The following is a 24,237-nucleotide window of genomic DNA, read 5'->3' as shown; positions in this document are numbered from 1 at the left end:
TGATCCCCCTAACTGCCTATCTGCTCTCCCCTCCTGGCCTAAACCCCCTAACTGCCCATCTGCTCTCCCTTCCTCTCCCGCCTTCAGACTCCGGTGCAGGAGTGCTGAGAGCTCTCTGCCAAGGCCCCGCCCCCATCCTGACACCCCCCTCTGGGCCAGGAGGTGCTGCAGGCCTGCACGCACCTGCGCTGGGAGTGGAAGTCCCCACCCCCGTCCCGTCCCACCCACCAACTCCTGCTTGCGTGTTCCTCCCTCGGGAGCGGCCTCCACCTCCGAGGCAATGTGACCTTAGCGATGGGCAGGCCTGCACACGTCTGTGCTGGGGGTGGAAGTCCCCACCCCTGTCCCTGCCCACCAGCTCCTGTGCACGTGCAGCCTGTTGACCAGTCATGACTGGGACACTGTTAGGACCAATTAGCATATTACCTCTTTATATATACAGATCATGTATAACAGGATATTGTAAAAATTAAGTTACAACATTTTTATTGAAACGTTTCTTACATACCGTTATATTGGCTGGGCCATAAAAATATTTGTTGTGGGCCACATGCAGCCCACAGGCCGTGAGTTTGACATGCTTGCCTTAATGGGTAATGATGCTGAACATCTTTTTCATGTCTTTATTTGCCATATGTATCAGGTATATCCTGTCTTTTGGCTATTTAGTAACTGGAGTATTTGTTTCTTTACTTTCAGTTTTGAGAGTTCTTTAGATAGTCTACATGCTGGTCCTTTGTAAGATCTATGGTTTGCAAATATGTTCTCCTAGCCTGTAGTTTTATTTTAATCCTATTAACACGGTCTTTCACAGAGCAAAAGTTTTAAATTTTGATCAAGTCTAATTTATCAAGTTGCCATTTATGAATTGTGCTTTTAGGGTTTAGCCTAAGAACTCTGTCTACTCTGAATTCCCAAACTGAATTTTCTCTTCTGTTTTTTCTAAAAGTTTTATGATGTTGCATTCTAAATTTAAGTTCATGCTCCATTTTGAGTTAAATTTTGTATCTGAAAAACAACGAAAACAAAAAATAAATAAATAAAATTTTTATCTGCAGGGTCTTTAGTGATACTCCCTGTGTCATTCCTACTATTGGTAATTTGCATCTTCTCTGCTTTTTCTTCATTAATCTTGTTGCACTTTGTAAATTTTATTGATCTTTTCAAAGAACAAGATTTTTGTTCCATTGGTATTCTCTATTTTTGTTTTTAATTTCTTCAATCTCTGTTCTTATCTTTATTATTTCCTACTTTATTCTTGCTTTGGATTTATTTTGCTCTTCTTTTCCTAGGTTCTTGGGGTGAGATGCTAGATTATTAATTTGAGACCTTTCCTCTTTTCTGAAGAAAGCATTTAATGCTATAGTAGAGGCCTGGTGCACAAAATTCTTGCACTGGGGGGGGGGGGGTGATCCCCTCAGTCCGGCCTGCGCCCTCTCACAATCTGGGACCCCTTGGGGGATGTCCACCTGCCGGTTAGGCCCAAAACCCCCAGCAGGCAGACATCCCTCTTGCAGTCTGGGATTCCTCTCACAGTCCGGGACCCCTCACTCCTTACCACCTGCCTGCTCACTGCTTCTTACCACTCAGCTCGCTGCTCCTTAGTGCTTCTGCAGAGGCAGGAGAGGCTCCCGCCACCACTGCTGTGCTCACCAACTGTGAGCCTGGCTTCTGGGTGAGCAGCGCTCCCCCTGTGGGAGCACACTGACCACCAGGGGGAAGCTCCTGCATTGAGTGTCTGCCCCCTGGTAGTCAGTGCACATCATAGTAACCAGTTGTTCCGCCATTCGATCAATTTGCATATAAGGGTTTTATTAGCCTATATAATAAAGAGCTAATATGCAAATGATTGTCACACCATCACACTGTGATGGCTCAGACACTCAACACTGGGGAGAAAGGAATGGGGACCAGCCAGGTACAAATGAGCTCACAAGAGAGGAATGGGGACCAGCCAAGCTGCAGCCCGGGAGAGGGACAAACTGCCGGCCCCATGGTCCCAGGCACCAGCGGCTGCACCTGCGCCTGTGGGGGAGAAGGACAAGCCGCACACCCCGTGGTCCCAGGCGCCAGTGTCTGGGGCTGTGACCCAGGAGAGAGACAAGCCACCCACCACACGGTCCCAGGTGCCAGTGGCTGCGCCTGCAGCCCAGGAGAGGGATAAGCCACACGTCCCGTGGTCCCAGGCGCCTGCGGCTGTGGCCTGGGTGAAGCTGCCCACCCACGGTCCCCTGCGGCTGTGGCCGGCCCGGGCAAAGCTGGCCCGAATCCTGGATGCCTGCGGCTGGCCAGAGGGAGGGAAGCCCAGGTCCCAGGTGCAGGGCGAGGCAGAGGTGGTTAGGGGTGATCAGGTCCGCAGGGAGCAGTTAGAAGCAATCAGGCAGGCAGAGGTGGTTAGGGGAGATCAGGCAGGCAGACAGAGGGGTTAGGAGCGATCTGGCAGGCAGGCAGGCGAGCAGTTAGTAGCCAGTGGTCCCAGATTGTGAGAGGCAGTAAGATATAACCCCGAGGGGTCCTGGATTGGAGAGGGTGCAAGCCGGGTTGAGGGACCCACCTCCTCCTTCACAAATTTTGTGCACCGGGCCTCTAGTATAGGATAATTCCCTTTCAGTACTGTTTTAGCTATCCCACAAATTTTGATATGTTGTATATTCATTTTCATTCAGTTCAATTTACTTTTTCTTCAGTATAATCTTTGACCCATGGATTACTTAGAAGTGTATTGTTTACTTTCCAGGTGCTTGGAGATTTTGCTTCTGTTGGTGATTTCTAGATTAATTCAATTGTGGCCAGAAAGCACATACTAAATGACTTCTTATAAATTTGTTGAGGTTTGTATTAAGGCCTAAGATATGTTCTATTTGGTATATGTCCCATGGGCACTTGAAAATAATATGTATATTGATGAGGTTGGGTGAAACTTTCTAAAAATGTCAATTAGGTTTCGTAGGCTGGTGATGCAGAGTTCTTCCATATCCTTGCTTATTTTCTGTTTAGTTGTTCTATCACAATTGATAGAGAAGTACTGAAATCTTCAACTACAATTGTGGATTTGTCTATTTCTTCTTTTAGTTCTACCAGTTTGGGCTTCACATGTTTTGCAGCTCTGTTGTTTAGTGCATACACCTTTAGAATACTATCTCTTCTTGGTAGATTGACCTGTTGTCATTTTATAATGTCATTTCTGACTCTAAATTTCTTTTCTCTAAAGTCTATTTTATCTGATATTAATATAGCCACTCCTGATTTATTTTGATTAATGTTTGCATGATAGAGATTTGTCCATCTCTTTACTTTCAAACTTTCTATTTCATTATATTTGAAGTGAATTTCTTATAGAGGGTATATAGTTGGGTCATTTTTAATATACTCTGCCAATCTCTGTCTTATAGCTGATATATTTAAACCATTCAAATCCTGTGGCTTAAACTTACCATTTAAATTTTTAGTTTTCTTTTTGTTCTCTCAGTATTCCATTTCTGTTTTCTTTTCCTGTCATCTGATCGGTAACTTAAACAATTTTTAGAATTCCATTTAGATTGATCAGTATTATTTTTAATGTATCTTTTTTGCATAGTTTTTTAGTACTATGGATGGCAGGAAGGTGGTCCTATTACGACTATGCAGTGATGGAAGGTCTTCTCTAGTACCTTTCCAGCAGAAGGGTTTCCTCGTTACAGCTCAGAGAGGATGGAAAGTCTTTTCTGGTGGGGTGAAGTGGAACCATGATTTTTCTGTGGTATTTGGCTGGAGTAAAGCAGTTATTATCTAAAAGTTTTATGCCTTCCTAAGCTGCCCCTTTCCTGGACTTTAGGCTAGAGAAAGCAGGCTTGAGCTGGGGCTTTTTTTTTTTTGGTCTCCATTTGTTGGTGTTCCCAGGTTACCAGTTTATCAAGCTCTGCTGGGGTCCAGCCCCAGCGGTCCAGGGGTTCCCAAAGGTGTGGACGGAGTCGGCGAAGAATGTTTTACACGGAGACAGTGTTCAGAACTCTCTAGCTTTCCTTAGTCTCCGTGGATCTTCCTGTGCCTGGCTAAGGCCACAGAGAGAGATCCCAAGGCAAGCTGAGCCTTTATTTTATAGTGAGCTGTAAACAAGGTAGTGGTTTCCATAGTTACACAGTAAGTTACACTGTTGTAAGTTTTACTTATTTTTGTTCTTGTAAGTTTCATTTGTTTTTGTTCTTGTTGCACTTCCCTCAGCCCATTAGCTTCCCGAGTAAGATCTAGAGAGCCTCATAAGGTCAAGCCTAATTATGCTAGGAGGACTGTGCCCTCTAAGCTGGGAATTGTTTATGACTTTGCCCACAGGTCAGTCCAGGCTTAACCCTATATCAGCTCCCCACAAAGCTCTAATTCTGGGATACCTGAGACAAAAAGAAAACCCAGGGCATTGACCATTTTGGTATTCCTTGGGTCCTGAGGATCCTAGCTTGTCTGTCTTCTTCTTTTCTTCTTTCAGAATCTCCTTATGATTGTTGTATATTTACTGTCCAGGGTTATACTTAGCAGAAGAAATAGGGAAAAATATGTCTACTTCATCTTCCCAGAAGAAGAAGTGCTTGTTTCTTAGCTATTTGATGAAGAATAATTTAAAAAATTGAAAGACTATTTGCACAGATGATTTGAAAAGACAAAGCACTAGCTATCCATTATTTTGTCAGATAAATATATTTATTATTAGGTAAATTATTAATTGTGAGATAAATACATACTAGTTATCATAAAATTTAAATTAAACGTACATTTATTCTGATTCTTATCAGAAAATTGGATTTCTATTTAAGGCAAATAGGAGTTTTCTTTTAATGTTGAATGGTTTATTTTAATAATTCAAAACATTGTTCAAAACATTATAATCTTGATAACAAATTTGGTTACATGAAAGTATATTTGTGTTAACATATTGTTAATAAATGTTTATATTTGTGGAAAGTTATAGGTAAAGCAATTCTCAGATAAAATTCTGCAACAACTACAAGCATTTACTAGCAGATAGCACAAAAGCAACCTGTTTTCTTAGCTAGATGAAGTCCTAGGCTCTGTATTCTTAAGTGCTCTGACCACACCTTGCACAAAAAATATATAATAAAAAAATCATAAATTATACAGACAAAATTCAGTTAACCTCTCAGTCAGCCTCAAGGGACCAGAATCTTCAAAATTGTGGGAACCCAAGATCATATCATATTGAAGCCTCAGGCATCAACCCCACATGTGAAGGGAAATGTACTTCCTAGCCTCTTATACTTTTTCATAAAGAGTTGGAAAGTGCCTGTAAAATATATTGAACAATCCATATATTTTAAATTCTGGTAATTTCAGCAACGAAAAAAAACTATTTCTAAAAGCCATTGTACAAAAGATCAAGCCATTAATTTCAGCAATAAGAACCAATTTATAACATTAACAAAATGTCTAGTCCCATTTAGATCACAGATAAAGATGGCTGGAAGGTTTGAAGGGCTGTCTGTTTGGTTAAATATCTACTACCATCCCTAGAAACATGCATGCAGCCTAGGTTAACTGATTGCCCAAATTTGAGTGGACTCTAAGTAATTCAGACACACCCACTTATATGTCTATACTGAATTATTTAAAACAAGAGTTATTGGCCATATATGCACACATTTTTAAAAAATAACTACTCAAACAACCCACTTGAAAGAAACAGCATAGTCACATGTTACTGTGGGATGACCCCCTACACATTAAAAATTGAGAAGCATGTTACTATTTTTTTATGCTATTGCAAAAACTTAGTAGCTGTTTCTGTCCCTTTTCTCATTCTTCATGAAAACATCCACTAATATCACTCTTCACATCATAGAGAATGTCTATTCAATTGCTGAGAGTAAATAACAGGAGGAAAAACAGAAAGAAGGCAAAAGTATGGACAAAACATTTTAAAGGTTTTCCAGAAATGGAGCAGCTGGCAACCTCCTTGTGTTATAGAGATACCTCTTGTAAGATTCTGAAAGTCTCTATGAGCTTTTGAAAGTTATTGCTTTTCTGACGTTTGTATTAGGGTGGAGGAACAGCATTCTTTAGAAAGGTTGTTTTCAGATTCTTTTTTAAAAACTTCTATTCTGGTAGGACAGAGGGATTGTTAAAGCCCACCCATCTGCCTATCACTACCCAGTCCCCTCCCCAGAAGGATGGCTCTCAAAATGTGGACCCCATTCCAGACTTACTGAGTCAGAATGTCTAGAATTAAGGTCCAAAATCAGCACATATAGCAACCTCCCCGGTTACATTGGAGATCAACACCTTTGTGCCTTGTGGAGCACAATTTAAAATTACTGTATTACAAAGTTAATTTAATAGTTAACACAACAGAGAGAAAATCAGATCTCTATGTGGAATATTAAGTGGAAACAACAACAAAAGCTTCAATCACAGAGAATAATTAAAGGGCAGCCAGCATAGGCTGTCCTAGAGTCCTAGGCACACCCAAGACCAAACCCAGGCCAAGTGAATTCCTGTCACTTTTGTTTCACTGAGCTATGAGGGAAATGGTAATAGAGGAAAAAGTAGGAGATTTTTTTCATTTCAAACTTATTTCTTTAGAAATATCCTTTTTTAAAAATAGAAATTTATTGAAATATTTTAGGTCTTATTGAAATATCTCTCTGTGGAACAGTGACATTTAATGAAAAATATACTGGTCAAAGAATGTCATTAATAAAAGGCATTCTTTCTCAAGTTGCACCAATGATTTAACTAATCAGCACCATCAGCTAACATCAAGCATCAAGGGGACATGTGTAGCATTCCAAAGAAAGAAGGTATTTGGAGGAAGTGTGCTGTATAAAGTCAAATATATAGAGAATTAACAAATACCTATGCTGTCAAAACACAGAACAAAACAAAGCAGTGTGGCTGAAAGGCTCTCATAAGTCAAACCATTGCAACCAGGCAATGTTAATGTTAAAATTGCTTTTACATGAACTGTTTGTGTTTCCAATATTTTCCACCTTCTCATATTACTTTTCATGTATGTAGTAATTTCATAAGTTTGCATGGAAAAACATAACAATATTTGACTATACTTTTAATATCCTAAAAACAAACCAGAATGCCCAAGAAAGGAATAAATAAATTTAAAAATATATAATTCCAAAGACTACATGGTGGCATAGGAAAAGTTCTTTATAAAATTTTTAAATTTTTAATTTAATTTTCTTAAGCAGATATATGAAACTATATTTCAATATAATGTGTTTAATTCCAATCTTGTAAACATATGAGTACATATGTTTATTATTTGAGACATGTTGAAAAAAAACACTGGAGATAATTATACCTAAAATGTTAACAGTTAACTCTGGTATTGAGCATATCATTTTCTGCTTTACACATTTTTAAAATATATTTGTTATTGTTGATGATATTACAGATATCTCCCATTTTCCCCCTTTACCTCCTTCCTCCCAGCCCTTACTCAGCCCCCCAGGTTATACATTTTTTGTTTCAAAAAATAATAAATGTGTATTTGTTTTATAATCAGAAAAAAAGTTGTATTTTTTAATTGACCAAATTTCCATTGTCTTGATATAACTCTAGGATCTTTTTCTACTTATTCGTGCATGATTCATGTTCTTTTTAGCAATAAAGCCACCCTAACCCATTTGAAAATATTCTTCAAGCACAAAGACATTAACCTCATATTTAAACAAAGATCATCAAAACTTTAAAAGATGTCTACAGTTCTAGACATCTCTAGATGGCATGTATTGGCACATTTATTTTACACATAAAGAAGACACAGGGTAATAAGAAATTTTCCCAGAACGTGGTGTATCTGCCATTTTGCCATTCACATTTTGTTGTACTAAATCTAGGCTTTATAAGGGATATTTCAAATACTAACAACTGAGATGTCACCTGTTAGGCATAACTTAAGGATATAAATCATACGTGCATCCTGTTCCTAATTAAGGAGGAAAAGTGTGATGTGTCATTGGAGACAACATAACAGACAGCTGCTTCTATGATGGCAATTTTTGCATCAATCAAAATGTTTCTTAGGAAATACTTATGAGGATAAGTTAAAGTTATATATATTCTTACCCAGGGGGCTGAGGACAGTCACCAATGATACATGTACAAGACCAAAAAAATGCTACATAAAATTTTTACTTTCAAGTTATTCCAGTGGCATATATAGCAAAAAAGAGGGCTTGGGATTCAGGAGGGAAAATGGAAAGGGAATTCAAGCTCCAGAGTTGCTACATAGAAGAGATTTTGGGGTAGGAATCTTGTTGATATAAAGAGAGGCATCTTATCTTGAAACTATAGTCAAACAGTCCTGGGTTCAAGTCCTAATTATCCCACTTAATACCTATGTAACCATTGATGATGAATCACACAACTTTCTTGATCCTCATTTCTTCATTTGTGAAAGGAGAAATAAAGTATATAAATGGATAGATAGCATGACTATGAGAATTACATGAATAAATATATGCAAATTATTTGGGTCAAAAGTCTTTGGGTTCCCCAGTAAATAAATTCACTCATCTTTAACCCATCTGTGAGGAAGAAATTAAGGCATTTGGTTGGCGGCATGAATTAGGTTCCATGGAATCAAGTGGGGCAAGAGTTGTTACCCAATATAGCACAGGGTTCTAACAACAAAAAGAGCAAAAGTCAAGCCTGAATCCTTTAACACATTTTTTTCCAACTATTAGTCACAATCCATTAGTGGAATATATATCAATTTAGTGAGTTGTGATTAGCATTTTTTAAGTGAAATGGCATTTGAGTTATCAAATGAGGTAGAGGTAAATTTCATGAAACTCTTATTTTGGTTTCATATGTATATATATGTTAATGTATGTACTGAATTGTGATGTAAAATGTATTTCTCATTGTGGGTCAAGGTAAAATTTTTGAAAACTACTTTTTTAGAGTAAACCAGGTTTCAAAGTCCCAGCCCAAAGGCCCACAGCACAGTAATTCAGATTTTTAGGCAAGTGGGATAGAACTCATTAGGAACAGTATGAGACCAGGAACCCCAGTATTTGCCATTATAGGTTTGAGGTGTCCACACTCCCTATATCAATAGTATGTAGTGAGCCGGGCTCACTTATCACAGGCACAGGAGACCCTAGATACTAGAACTAGAGAGATTTAGTTCCCAGGATGCTGGGGATTAGCAGCTTCCTTCATATTCCCCGGGAAACCATTGGTCCCCTCTACTGGGCACCTCTTGCTTTGTGGTACTCCTCTCCTAGGACCTTTTTTCCTATCTCCCTCCTGTCATACACACCTCTTGCTTGAGGCTGAACCCTGTTGTCATTCTTCCCTATATCACCTCATTCAAAATTCTGTGGACTCAACTGTACCTCATTAAAGTCCATCGCCAGTTCCCACACTCCTCCTTCCCCTCACCTCACATCTCATAATCTCGTCCAAAATGGAATTGATTTCCCACGGCTCCACTCATAGAATCAGAACAGATGAAACACCATTCCAACATGAAAACCTTTAGATATTTACCATGTCTCTAAATTTGATTAGCTTACCTTGTGTCTTTAATCACCAGAACAGAGCACAGAGATGAAGCATCACCAGAAACCTTCTTCCTGGGTTTCAGGTCCCAAAATATTGCCACCAGGAGCAGACAGGTGTCCCTCAGTTTGTAGTAGTTCCCAGCTTATATTTTCCCACAAGGATCCCATGTATGATTGTCAGGGGCCTTTGTTGAGGTATCCATAGTCGGCATCTACCACTGTTCTGTGGGAAATTACCTTGATGCCATTGTAGGTAACCAGAATGTCAAAAATACTACCAGGAGGTCATAGAATGGTTTGTTAAAGATCCATTTATAACACATAGAAAGAAGGGAAGTGATATCATGATAAGTTAACACACTTAAGAGGGTGCAGAGTGAAAAGGCCTCACTGCTTAAATCCTGGGCTAGCAGTGTACATTTGTGTTCTCTCTCTCTCTCTCTCTCTCTCTCTCTCTCTCTCTCTCTCACACACACACACACACACACACACACACACGTTTCCTATTGATGACATGGTTACAAAAACCGGAATTGAGATTTGCACAAGGGGGTCCCATAAGTGGAAGGTACCCAGCCCATTACACATTTATTTCATTGGAGAGATGTAGGGACAAATATCTCTGGCCACAGCTATAACTCACTTCTTAGCTAATAAATAGCCATGACTTTATTTGTGTTTCTTGGACAAGGGGCACATGTGGTCAGAATGACTATGAATTAGGGTGTCATAAATATTATGTGCTCATTTAGTAAACAGAATACCTTGTGCCTTTTTAATATTTAGTATATCTTATATCCCATATATATTTAGTTTATAATGAATATTTGGCACTCGGGACCTCATGAATGTTTAATATATTTTGGTCCTTTTATTTCTTCCCATCTCTGTTTGACACAAACATACTCTATTTACTAACTGCTTATCTAGACCTTAAAATGTTTCACCTATGTTTTATAAATTTATTCATCTTCTATAACAGAATTGAATATTTCAAAAGCAAGGAATAACAACTACATTACTGTAATTGCCAATTTATTAATGCTATAAAAGAAAGAAATTTAAGCCAGCATAACTACTGATATGGGGAATCAGCCTGGCTTCCAGAGCAGACTGCCAGGGTTTAAACTACTATGAGCTGTGTGATTTTAGTCAAGTCACTCACCCTCCCTTCCTTCAGTTTCCTCAACTGTAAACGGGATGATAATGGTATCTTCTGCATATGATCATTGTGAAGATTAAATGAAATAATGTAAGTAAAGTACTTGGAACAATGCTGGGCACATAGAAATGCTATATAAGCAATACTACTATAATTTCCCATCGACCCTTATACAAGAGCACAAGAACATCTCTTTTTTCATCTAAGCCATCATCTAAACTTAATGCCATATCTGAGGTCTGGAATCTACTTCCATCCCCTCCAGGAAAATTAGAATGGTGCTTGTCTTATCTCAGATTATGTTGACAAGGCAAAATAAATGTAAATATGACATGATTGTAATATAACGGGACCAGTCCAATGAGAGGGCAAAGCTTAAATATTACAATCTCCAGTTCACTCCCCAATCCTCTCTCATGTGAACTGCAACAATTTACCATCATTTTACCTTTCTTTTAACTCACAAGTCCTATTCTCTATAGAACTTATTTTAAAGAGCTATCTGCCTGTGGTTTTCTCTCCTTCTCCTGCCCTGTGCAATTCAAAGCACTCTAGCTAGCTTCTGAACAAATGCGTTCTGCCCCTCCATCCATTCTCCACACTTAGCCAAGAATGAATCACCTGGTGTCTTAAACCAGAGTTCACACATCTAAGCCCCATTTGTCAAAACCATCTGCATAGCCATCCATTTCTATCCAAGATCTTTCTTTATCATCAAGTCCCATCCAAATGCACAAATGATGAGTAGTGATAATAGCCACCATTTGCCAAATATCTGCTATGTGCCAGGGAATGTACTCAGGGCTTTCCACGCTTGATCTCTAAGTTGGTACCACAGGTATTCCTGTGAGGTGTCTCTCATACAACCAGAGACAGGAAATATAAAAATGCATTCAGAGTTCAACTTAAAATCAATACATAATAGATCAGAAATATGCTGCCACCTTAAATACCCAGAGGGCAAATAGTTGCAGTATTGACCCAAACCAGCTAGAATGTATAAAGTTATCTAAAGAAAGAATGTGCCATAAGAACTGTAGAATACAGAAGTCAGCCTCTAGTTGGTTGACTCAGGAATCATTCTCAACTGCTACTCCCTTATCACTTTCCACTATATAAGATGAAATACCAAATACTTGTCATCTTCCTAGCCTTCTCTGCAGGTTTAGTGGTGGGAATGGGTGTGGAAGGAGGCCTTGTAACATAATTTTAGCAGTGAGAAATAAGTAAAAGTCTTCCAGAGGGTTCTATAGTAGTTTCTGTTTTCATAATAAAAGGGACAGGTAAGAATGACATCACCCCTTGCCCCCATCTCTTACTGCCTTGTATGAGAGATATAATGACTATAGCCAAAAGGGACATGGCATTTAGATTCAGAGATATCTGAGTTCAAACCTCAATTTTTCCACTCACTGGAGGTATGGTATTGGGCTAACTCCTTAACATGCTTCATCTATAAAATGATTTAAAAATATCTGTAGATGTTCCAATGGGAAGGGAATGATTCATCACCATGGTCAAATGCTTGAGTCCTCAGCTAATATGTTGTCTCCAAGTGACAGCTCCATGAAATTGTCAAATTTTAATCAGAAAGCTCTGTCCACTGTTGCTACTCTCTGGATGTTTCTTCATCTCTTGCTGATTTCCTTAGCCCTGCCCATATCTCTGGGAAAATGTTCATTCATTAAACTCTTCAAAAGACCTTTTCAGTGTGCCAACAATTTCCTGCTAAAGTCTCAACAGATGTAACTAGTGATCAAATATGTTTGTCTGTGGTGACTTCACTCTGACAAAGAGTAACAAATTCAATCAGGCCTCAGAGATCCAAAGGCTCCCAACCCAAGCCTTCTTCCTTGTGTGTCTGCTGTTGAGTCCCAAGTTACAAAGAAAGTGCCCTGGTCTTCCTGCTGAAACTATCATCCATCTGCCTCACCTACACACAAACATAGCCAGCCAGCCATTTCACCCCAACCAAAGAAAAGAAAATAGCATCCAGCAGGGTCAATAGCTGAATTAAACATTCAGAGGAATAATGAAAAAGCAGAAAGGACAAATACCCTTTAAATTCCATCCAGTTTCATGTTATATCCCTAAAGCCTGCTACATTGCAGTCAGTGAGCTCAATAAATGAATGACAGAAAGGACTTCCTCTGTCCACATCCCCACCCCAGCCCAGGAGAGAAGGAAAAGCAGAGGTGAAGGGGGAAAGCCTCTTTCATAACTTTTACCAATAATTATTAGGTAATTTCAATAGTATGAAATTACTTTTCTGTTACATGTCATGTGCATTAATTTTGCTCAGGTTATCAAAATCTTAAATTTTCTGATTTCCATTTGGTAATACTTCTCTTATTTTATCCTGGATTCCTTCAGAATTCCAACACACTGAGATACTGAGAAGCAACTTTCCAAAAGCATGGTGACCAACTTTATCAGTTAGCATGAAAATTAACACAGCAGAGTCCCAGTTCCTGCCAGAATCATGTCCTCTGTTTTCATACTTCTGGTAGCCTTGGACTCCCAAGCAAGCTTTCCCTTCTGAGCTCCCCTTGCTAAGTGGCTTCTTTAGCTGCCTACGGCAATCTGGGCTTGTGGGTCTTGGCACTCTACTGCCATTTAAACCATTCTATTCTTACCTCTAATATCTAGCTGCTGTCAGGACAGCCACTTGCTATTGCCAGCAATTAACCAGCAATCAGAAGCAGCAACCTGAGTTAACATGTTAGAAACCACTTAGCAAACTCAGAGGGGAAAGCCTCTGATAATTTTTTAAAAGACTGACCTCTTTTCATCCTCCCACTGCAGAGAAAAACATCACACCTAAATCCCCAGAACTCTAAAGAGGCTACCTGTGTACACGAGATGTTGTAAACTCACAGGAGCCACACTTTCTTTGAGGCCTACATGTGTTTCTGGAGCCCCCTCCTTAAAACATGGTTTGGGATGTTCAAGTGCAGCCAGATGGCAAATAACCTAGCTTCAAGCTGTCCTTAATGATGAAGGTTCAAAAGTCACTCACCTTGAGCTCCTTCCATTAGCAAAGTGGCACCAAGGGACTTCACAAGGGCAATGTTTAGAGGTGGCTCATGGAAAATGAATCTTAACTTCATTATTCAATCCAAGACACAAACTGGCCTTGCCAATCAGCCAATGACAAAATGTCAAAATCTGCAGGAAGATAAGATACAGATCAAGGTGGAACTGCTGATCATCTCCTGGAGATAAACAATTGGCAATCTGTCTATATATTATTAAACAAACATTTATTGAACCTGTCCTATGTTTCTGACACATTGCAGGCACTCATTTTCAGAGCTGAGGAACTCACAACCTAGAAAGGGAGAGGGAGGGGGATCTACATAGACAGTTACAATACAGTGTGATAAACATTGTAATAGCAGGAGGTGCTAGGTGCTGGGGAAGTATAGAAGAAGACATCAAGAAAGGCTTCCTGAGAAGTTGGTGCTCAAACTGAGCCTTAAAGAACAACTAGGCCTGGCTAGTATGGTTCAGTGGTTGAGTGTTGACCTCTAAACCAGGAGGTAATGGTTTGATTCTTGGGCTGCCCGGGTTGTGGGCTTGATCCCCATGGTGGGGCATGCAGGAAGCAGCCAATAAATGATTCTCTTTCATCATTGATGTTTCTATCTCTCTTTCCTTCTCCCTTCTTCTCTGAAATCGAATATATATATATATTCGAATATATATATATATATATATGTATATATATATATATTTAGTATAGGCCATAACTAGAGACAAAGAAGGTCACTACATAATATATATATATTTTAAGAACAAATAGGAGTTAGCAGGGCAAAGACATCAAATGGCATATCATGTGCAGATGCTCTGAGACAACAAGAGAACCTGGGCATTTGGGAAGCGGTGTTTTAGTTTAGGTGAGGGGATGGGATGGGCACAAAGTGGCAAGAAATGAGATTGAAGAAGGAAAGAATTCTAAGGTTCTTTAAACAACTATCTCTACTTTCTTTTTTTTAAAGAACCATGAACAAATGTATAGAGAGAAACATAGGTATAAAGAAAAATGGCAATAAATAAGTACCTATCAATAATAACCTTAAATGTAAATAGATTAAATGCTCCAATCAAAAGACATAGGGTAGCTGAATGGATAAGAAAACATGACCCATATATATGCTGCCTACAGGAGACACACCTCAAAACAAAATATTCAAACAGTCTGAAAGTGAAGGGATGGAAAATAATATTTCATGTAAATGGAAATGAAAATAAAAGCTGGGGTAGCAATACATATATCTGACTAAATAGACTTAAAAAAATGCCATAACTAGAGACAAAGAAGGTCACTACATAATACTAAAGGAATTGATCCAACAAGAGGATATAACCGTTGTAAACATATATGCATCCAATATGGGAGCACCTAAATATATAAAGAAAATCTTGATGGACTTTAAGAGAGAGATCAACAGCAATACAGTTACAGTAGGGTATTTTAACACCCCACTGTCATCAACGGATAGATCTTCCAGACAAAAAATCAACAAGGACACAGCAACCTTAAATAATACACTAGATCAAGTAGATTTAATTAATATTTACAGAACATTTGGTCCCAAAGCAGCAGAATTTTCAAGTGCACATGGAACATTCTCAAAGACAGACCACATTTTAGGACACAAAATAAGTCTTAACAAATTCAAAAAGATTAAAATCATATCAAGCATCTTCTCGGGTTGCAATGGTATAAAACTAGAAATCAACTACAATTTAAAAAACTCAAAAAACATTCAAACACATAGAGGCTAAATAGCATGTTATTAAAAAATGAATGGGTTATCAATGAGATCAAAGAAAGAAAAAATTACATGAAAATGAACACACAACAACCCAAAATCTATGGGACACAGCAAAAGCAGTTCTGAGAGGAAAGTTCATAGCATTACAGGCCTACTTCAAGAAGCAAGAAAAATCTCAAATAAACCATCTAACCCTAGTTCTAAAAGAACTAGAAAAAAAAACAATAATAAACAAAGCCCAGAGTAGGTAGAAGAAAGAAAATAATGAAGACCAGAGCAGAAATAGAGACTAACAAAACAATACAAAAGATCAATGAAATCAAGACCTGGTCCTTTGAAAAGATAAACAACATTGATGAACATTTAACCAGACTCATCAAGAAAATCAGAGAGAGGACCCAAATAAATAAAATCAGAAATAAAAGATGAGAAGTAACAAAATGATATCACAGAAATTCAAAGGATTGTAAAAAATCCTGTAAACAACTATATGCCAACAAATTGGACAACCTGGGTGAAATAAATAAATTCCTAGGAATATACAATCTTCTAAAACTGAATCAGGAAGAATCAGAAAACCTGAATAGACAGATTACAACTAATGAAATTGAAGCAGTAATAAAAAAAATTCCCAGCAAATAAAAGTCCTGCATTGGATCGCTTCACAGGTGAATTTTACCATTCAAAGATGAACTAATACCTATCCTTCTCAAATTATTACAAAAAATTCAAGAAGAGGGAAGATTTCCAACCTCTTTTGATGAGGCCTGTACTATCCTAATTCCAAAACCAGATAAAGATACTACAAAGAAAGAAAATTATATTCCTGATGAGCATAGATGCTAAAATCCTCAAAAAAATATTGACCTATATGGTCAATTAATATTTGACAAAGGAGGCAAGAACATAAAATGGGGTAAAGACAGTCTCTTCAATGAGTGTTAGGAAAATTGGACAGATAAATGTAAAAAAAATGAAACCAGACCACCAATTTACACTATACACAAGAATAAACTCAAAATGGATAAAAGGCTTAAATATAACTCATAAAACCATAAAATCCTTGGAGAAAGCATAGGCAGTAAAATATCAGATATCTCTTGTAGCAATATTTTTGCCAGTATATCTCCTAAGACAAAGGAAACAAGGGGAAAATAAACAAATGGGACTATATCAAGTTAAAAAGCTTCTGCACTGCAAAAGAAAGCATTAACCAAATGAAAAGGGATCCTGCTGAATGGGAGAATATATTCACCAATGATAAATCTAATAAGGGTTTAAATTCCAAAATATATAAAGAACTTATACAACTCAACACCAAGAAGATAAACAATTCAATTAAAAAATGGGCAAAGGACCTGAACAGACACTTCTCCAAAGAGGACATACAGATGGCCAAAAGGCACATGAAAAATGTTCAACATCACTAATCATCAGAGAGATTAAATTAACACTATAATGAGATATCACATCTGCCAGAATGGCCACCATCAATAAATCAACAAACAGCAAGTGCTGGCGAGGATGTGGAGAAAATGAAAACCTGGTGTACTGTGGGAATACAGAATGGTACAGCCACTGCGGAAAACAGTATGGAGTTTCCTGAAACAAAAATGGAACTGCCTTTTGACTCAGCGATCCCACTTCTAGGAATATATCCTAAGAATCCCGAAACACCAGTTTGAAAGAATATATGCACCGCTATTTTCATAGCAAAGTTACCTACACTAGCCAAGATCTGGAAACAAGCCAGGTGAGTGGATATAAAAGTCATGGTACATTTACACAATGGAATACTGCATGGCTATAAAAAAGAAAGAACTCTTACTCTTTTGCAACAGCATGAATGAAATAAGCCAGTCAGAGAAAGATAAATACCACATGATCTCACTTATATGTGGAATCTAATGAACAAAATGAACTGATGAACAAAATAGAGACAGAGGCATGGACACGTGGAACAGACTGACAGCTGTCAGTGGGGAGGGGAACTGGATGAAAGAAGGTGAAGGAATTAGCCAAAGAATATATATGCATAACCCATGGACACAGACAACAGTGTGATGATTGCCAGAGGGAAAGGGGAGAAGGGTGGGGTTGGGGGGAGGTGGGCAAGGGGAGGAAAAAGGGAATATCTGCAATAGCGTATACAGTAAAAAATAAAGTAAAAAAAAAAAGATCCATGAAAGAATGAAATTTTTAGAAATAGAAACAAACCTGGATATCAACTAGTCTCCCCACCCCTATTTTATACACAAGTAAGCTAGGGCCCAGGGAAGTCAAATTAAGAGAAGATGCAACATGTTGGAATTATGGGATAATAGCAGTTCAACAAACTCCTTTAGTATCACATATCCATAACAGGAATGTGAACAAGTCAAAAGACCAATGTAGCAAGCATGCCTCAATCAACTAATTGCCTGACTATGTAATCTTCAGTAAGCCCTTTTATGGCTCTGGTTCCCACTTTCATGTAGCATGAAGAGACTGGATCACTAATGTTTTTTCCAGTTCTAACACTCCTTCTTTCTGGAATCTGATACTAAATAGTGTTTTCTGCCATGTTGTAAAAAGTAATTTCTCCTACACAGACCTTTAGTTATAATTTTCTGAAGGTTTTTGGCATGGCTTTAACTCATATTTCTAATCATAATCCATTTCCCATTAAATCAACTGGTCACAAATAATGTATCACCCTTATTGAAACTGTCTACAATTAAGCCAAAAAAAACAAGGTACCTCTATAATCTCTTGAAATCCCTCTGATCCCAAAGGAGTCATCTCACTCCTAACTGAAATTATTCCATTATATGTAACCAAAGACCAAAAAGGATAAGCTCTCTTTCATTTTCAGTTTAAATTTGGACTCTAAAAATCTACAGAGATGTTCCATAATAAAACATATATAAATTGCACCTTTTGTCTTTCTCATCATTTATTGTTAAAGACATTTGCAGGAGAGCAGGCTCATATTATTTAGGAATCCTCCAATCCTGCTGGTAATTTTCATTATGAGGTCAGGAGCACAGTCCAGGATACCCTTCATTGTACTGTGAGTGGAACAATGTGGCTTTCACCACAAGGATTAAAGATGCAGGTGGAACTACTCATCCAGAGTAAAAAAAAAAAAAAAAAAAAAAAAACATGTTTCATGCAAATTATTTGTGAAATAAGAGACATAGAAAACAGAAAACAAAATTGGCTATTTTTTTAAATGACATTTATTTTTAAAATAGGATTACTAGTATGTGCTTCAAGACACTGTGCTCTAGTGTGGGATCTGAATATATATAAAAAAACAAAAAAAACACACACCTCAGCCCTGTCCTAGACAATTTGGCTCAGTGGATAGAGTGTCCATGGACTGAAGGGTCCTGGGTTTAATTCCTGTCAAGGTCACGTACCTCAGTTTCAGGCTTGATCTCTGGTCCTGGTGGGGGTGCGTGCAGGAGGCCACCAGTTGATGTGTCTCTCTCTCATTGATGTTGCTCTCTATCTCTGTCCCTCCCCCTCCCTTCCACTTTAAGAATCGATAAAAAAACATTCTTGGGCGAAAATTAACAAAAAAATTAATAAATTAATAAATAAACTCAGCCCCTGTCCTCACAAAGCTTACAATTATATAGGGAGGAGGAAGAGAAAAAGTGAGGGGAGAAAGTTAACTACACATACAGTTAATAAAAATGAATAGGAAAGTCACAGATTAAGAAAAATTCATCACAAAACATATATATGGAATATTACTGCACATCTACTAGATGAGCAAAAATTTTAAAAATTTGACAATAAATTTTTCAAGAATGTGTTTCATTTGGCCTCTGGGACAACTTCTAGTGTACCAACATTTGTATCATAGGGGTGCTGGAAAGATAAGAGAGAGATCAAGAAATTGAAAACCTATTTGAAAACTGTCCTAACCTGGTAAAGGAAATAGACATATAAATCAAGGAAGCACAGAGTCCAAATAAGATGAACCCAAAGAGGCACACACCAAGACACATCATAATTAAAATGAAAAAGGTTAAAGACAAAGAGAGGATCTTAAAAGCAGCAAGAGAAAAGCAGTTAGCTACCTTCAAGGGTACTCCCATAGACTATCAGCTGATTTCTCAACAGAAACTTTGTAGGCTGGAAGGGATTGACAAGAAATATTCAAAGTGATGAGAAGCAAGGACCTATAACCAAGATTCCTCTACCCAGCAAAGCTATCATTTAAAATTGAAGGACAAATAAAGAGCTTCCCAGACAAGTAAAAACTAAAGAAGTTCATCACCACTCTTTAACAGTATGAAATGTTAAAGGGTGAAGAAGAAGAAGGAGAAGGAGAAGGAGAAGAAAAGGAGGAGGAGGAGGAGGAGGAGGAGGAGGAGGAGGAGGAAGAGGAGAAGAGGAAGAAGAGGAGGAAGAGGAGGAGAAGAAGGAGGAGGAGAAGGAGAGAAAGAGGGGGAAGGGGAGGAGAATTATGATGAAGGGGGGAGGAGGAGGAAGAAGAAAAGATAAAAAATGTTCAGCAGAAGGCACATACAGGTTTATTTGTAATACATCATGTGTATTAGCCCCAAACTGTAAGCAACCTAATTATCCATCCTCAAAAGAATAGATAAATATATTTTAGAATTCTATATAATAAAGAGCTAATATGCTAATTAGACTGAACAGCAGAACCATCCAGAATGACCTTCCAAACGAAGCTGGGACTGAGAGGGCTGGCAGAGGCAGCAACTACATGCAAATATGAATGAACTTCACTAAGATAGTGTTGAATGAAAGATGACACATAACATAGTGTTGAATGGAAGATTACTCACTGTCTGATCCCATTATATAAAACATTATAAAGTTTATAATATTTTATTTTTTGTTGAAGAATACATAATGGTGGCAATGCTATAAAGAAAAGCAAAGGGGTTATTACAATAATTACTTAAGATTTACACATAGGTTTTCACACACTTTTCTGAATGTATTATGAACTTTACAATAAAAAATAAAAGGTTTTTAAAAAGAGTAAGGCCCAGTCAGTTTGGTTCAGTGGTTGAACATCGACCTATAAACCAGGAGGTCATGGTTTAATTCCTGGTCAGGGCACATGCCCGGGTTGTGGGCTCAATCCCCAGTGCGGGCATGCGGGAGGCAACTGACCAATGATTCTCTCTCATCATTGATGTTTCTATCTCTCTCTCCCTTTCCCTTCCTCTGTGAAATCAATAAAAATAGTTTTTTTTTAAAAGTAAGAATGCCTCCAATAAAATTGTTATATGAAATGTGTGTGTGGGGGGGGGGGGGGGGGGGCGGGACACATAAGACCTTCTTGCAGGGAAGCTTTTTAGCCTTTCCCAATGTTTAAAAGATTAATACCTTAAAAGCAGCATACATTGATCCAGTAGCTTTTTCTTAGTATTATACTTAGGTTGGAGGGCTTCACTTTGCTCATAATATTTTTTTAAAAATGTAATGACTACAGTGTATTTATACCATCCATGAAATAAAAGTAACCAAATGAGATTATATTGGTCAGTCCGATTACTAATCCTGAGTCCTTTGGTTTAAACTAGCAGATGGGACTCACAGCTCTCATTAAGTTAGCCACAACCATACATCTCAGCCACAAAAGTTAATGCATGAAATTGCATCTGGTAGAAGTACTGAGAACCTTCTACCTACTAGTGAGAGCTCTAAGCACTTTGGAAAACAAATATAAAAAGTTGAACTTTCTGAACAACAACATCAAAGCCACAGAACAAAACAAAATAATCCTCACAGTAACCAATTTTTCTATAGGATGTGATGGGAGTATAACTTCTTTTTTGCTCATGATATTCAGTGGAGAAATCTTTCACCTATTAATACAGAGTTTATCTCTGCCTTTATACAGATGAGTGATCTTGAACTAGTCATGCAACTTTTCTGGTCTCTAGTTTTTTCTTCTCTGAAACATAGGGCATGGGCCAGCAGATCTCTAAATTGCTTTCCAGTGCTAAGATTCTCTAAATTAGAGTGAGATGTTTTTAAAGGAGAAGAACCCTTCACCTTAACTCTCAATCTGCACATTAATCTGCATTTAAATGATAAATGACCTGACAACCAAAGGAAATATTTGAATCAGAAGGCAATCAAAATCTCAAAAGACTTTCTATAATTATAATCATAATACAGTATTTCCTTACATAAATTGACCTTAACTGGAGGTTGCTATCGATATATCCCTCAGCATATAAAGCAAGAATCCAGACTTCAGGGAACCAAAAGGGGACATAATTAAATTAAAAGATAACCATAAATTTGATAGTACAATTACTTCACAAAGTTTCTGAAAGTCCCTTTTCCAAACTGCTCCTCACTATCCCTCTGGTTCTTCATGGAGAAACTCATTAGGCTTAAGAAGCACAGCTTGACATTTGTAATATGTGTTTCAGGTTATAAAGTGTTGCTAAATGTGAAGAAATAAAATCAATGCAATGACCTTTGATTTAAATAGGTGGATAAGCATATCCAACTGCCTGTTCTGCCTCCTACAACAGCTACAGATTACAAAATTTTCACTTTATCCTTAAAACATTAGTAAAGTGATTAGATCAGGAGCCTTGAACAGCCAAATGTTAACTCATCACTTCCCTATTAGCACAGGCCTATGGATCCTGGCCTTAAATGTTGGGTCTAGGTGAAGAAATAATGATTTTAAAATGCAATCTCTTAGTATTATGCTAAGTTAAATAAGCCAGTCAGAGAAAGACAAGTGTCACACAATCTCACTCATATGTGGAATCTAATGAGCAAAATAAAGTAATGAAAATAGATCCAGAGACATAGAAGCATGGAACAGACTAAGGAATCTCAGAGGGAAGGTGGGGGTGGGGGTGAGGTGGGGGGAGAGATTAACCAAAGAATTTATATGCATATATATACATAACCCATGGACACAGACAATAATGTGGAGAAGGCATGGGGTGAGGGGTGAGGGGTGGGGGTGAGGGGGTGGGGGGGGGGGGGAAATAAAGGGGAAGAAAGGAGATATCAACAATAAAGACAAATTTTTAAAAAGTGCAATCTCTGTCCTCCACTTCCAGTGCAACTAGAAAGTATGGAAAAACTGATTTTTTAAGGGTCTATATGGAGATTATGTTAAATCTACTTTGCTGTTTTAATAAACTGCTAAAATTGAGGATCGAATGATCTAACGAATACTTTGGATTTATTAAAATTCTCTCTCTCCAAATTTGAAATTATTCATCACACTAAGACCTACTCTCTCCCAGAAATTAAATATCCTAAAAGAATCTTGATGAGGTTTTTTATTTTACTAAGAGGAATAAAGATATTCTAAATGGAACTTTCCCATCTTCCATTGTAAGAATTATGTTAAGCTAACATCTATTGAGTGCTTACAATGCTAGGAACTATTGAATGTTTTACATGTATTATCTCTTTTAAAACTCATATCAAGTCTAAGTGGATAATACTTTCATGATCCTCACTTTGCATATGAGGACACTAAAGCACTGAGAATTAAGTAATTTGCCCAGGATCACATAGGAAGTGAGTGTTGCATCTGGGACTTGAAGTCTGGCATCTACACACTGTGCCATACTGTACATCTCTATACATTATGTCACAGTCTTCTTCCAGACCTGTGTGGTAGTAATTACCATTGGGGTTCCCTTTTCAGCCCCCAGTAAAGTTGTTATATGAAACTCTCTTTCTCTGAGAAGTGCCTTACCCATTACCCTCAAGGGAGGAATCCTGCAGACACTTATCTACTATGTGACAGCCCTTTTGGTCATAGCTGATTGAATCATGAGTGGGCAACGGACTCAATCAGAATATCTCTCTCAAGAATGTAAACTGAAAGCCATAGCATAGAAGCATTGGAAGCTGAAATTTCAATGAGCAAGTCCTCTGGTGTACAAGTTGCCCTGCTTAGCCCCTTCTTGCATACTGCTTATTAAGGTTTTCTAGAATTCCATGAGGTTTCTTCACATGAATCTAGGTTCGACAGTAGTCATAACATTCATGTATTCATTCAACAAACTTTTCAAGCATCAACTATGTGCCAGGTACAGTGCTGGAAATTTAGTGGGTACAGCCAGATGGTAAACCAATTAACCACACAAATATATAATTACCAGCTGTGAATAATGCCACAGCAGAAAAGTATGCATGCTCTTAAAGGGGGAATTACTTTTATCATATGAGATAATGTATATAAAGCTTTCAGCACAGGGTTTGGTTCAAATAGACTCTTGGTGTATGTGTATTCTTTGGCCAATTCTCTCTAAATAATAGTTCTGGCACAATGCCTTACTGGTTGAGGCCCATATCCTGCCAGACTGTTCTAATCAGCTGCTAATTTATTCCCTGCCTTTTATTTTCTGATGCCAAATTTTAAGTCTCAAAAATATCACTCTTATTATTCTATTTATATCCCATGCCAAAAAAATTTGGATTCTTTCCTGTAAGTCAGCAGTGAGGTCTTACATGGGAGAAATGCAGGTAAGTAGGATTCTTGGTCACCTGTTCCCCCCTTGCTCCAAAGGAAAACAAAGGTGCTTCTGCCATGGGAAGGTGGGGGTGGGGTGGGGAGAAATTGATGTCAGGCCTCTACAACATTCTATTTAATTAGTTAAGTAGTCCAGTAATCCAAGTTGCCCAGATAAGTTCTGACCAATGAAAGAGGTAAGTGGGGGAAGCAGAGAGCAGCTCTGAGGCAATCCCTTCATTCTTCAGCACTGGGAAGAGGACTTTGATGGCTCAAAGCAAACTTCTATGGATATGGTCA

The 24,237-nt window shown here is 38.1% G+C and overlaps 1 protein-coding gene across 1 annotated transcript in view; it reads right to left on the bottom strand.

The window, feature by feature from the left end:
- The window catches only part of LOC138992989 (corticoliberin-like), a 147,989-nt gene that overhangs the window by 69,146 nt on the left and 54,606 nt on the right, over positions 1–24,237 (bottom strand). The window contains exon 2 of the mRNA XM_070392047.1: positions 13,697–13,845. The gene's annotated coding sequence lies outside the window, so the exon portion shown is untranslated. The remainder of the gene's footprint in view (positions 1–13,696; positions 13,846–24,237) is intronic.

This window comes from Myotis yumanensis, unplaced genomic scaffold (assembly GCF_028538775.1).
Source record: "Myotis yumanensis isolate MYYU_CA2020_CCGP unplaced genomic scaffold, mMyoYum1.0.hap1 SCAF_15, whole genome shotgun sequence".
NCBI lineage: Eukaryota > Metazoa > Chordata > Mammalia > Chiroptera > Vespertilionidae > Myotis > Myotis yumanensis.
The sequence above is the reverse complement of the archived record's forward strand: the minus strand, read 5'-3'. Positions and strand labels throughout refer to the sequence as shown.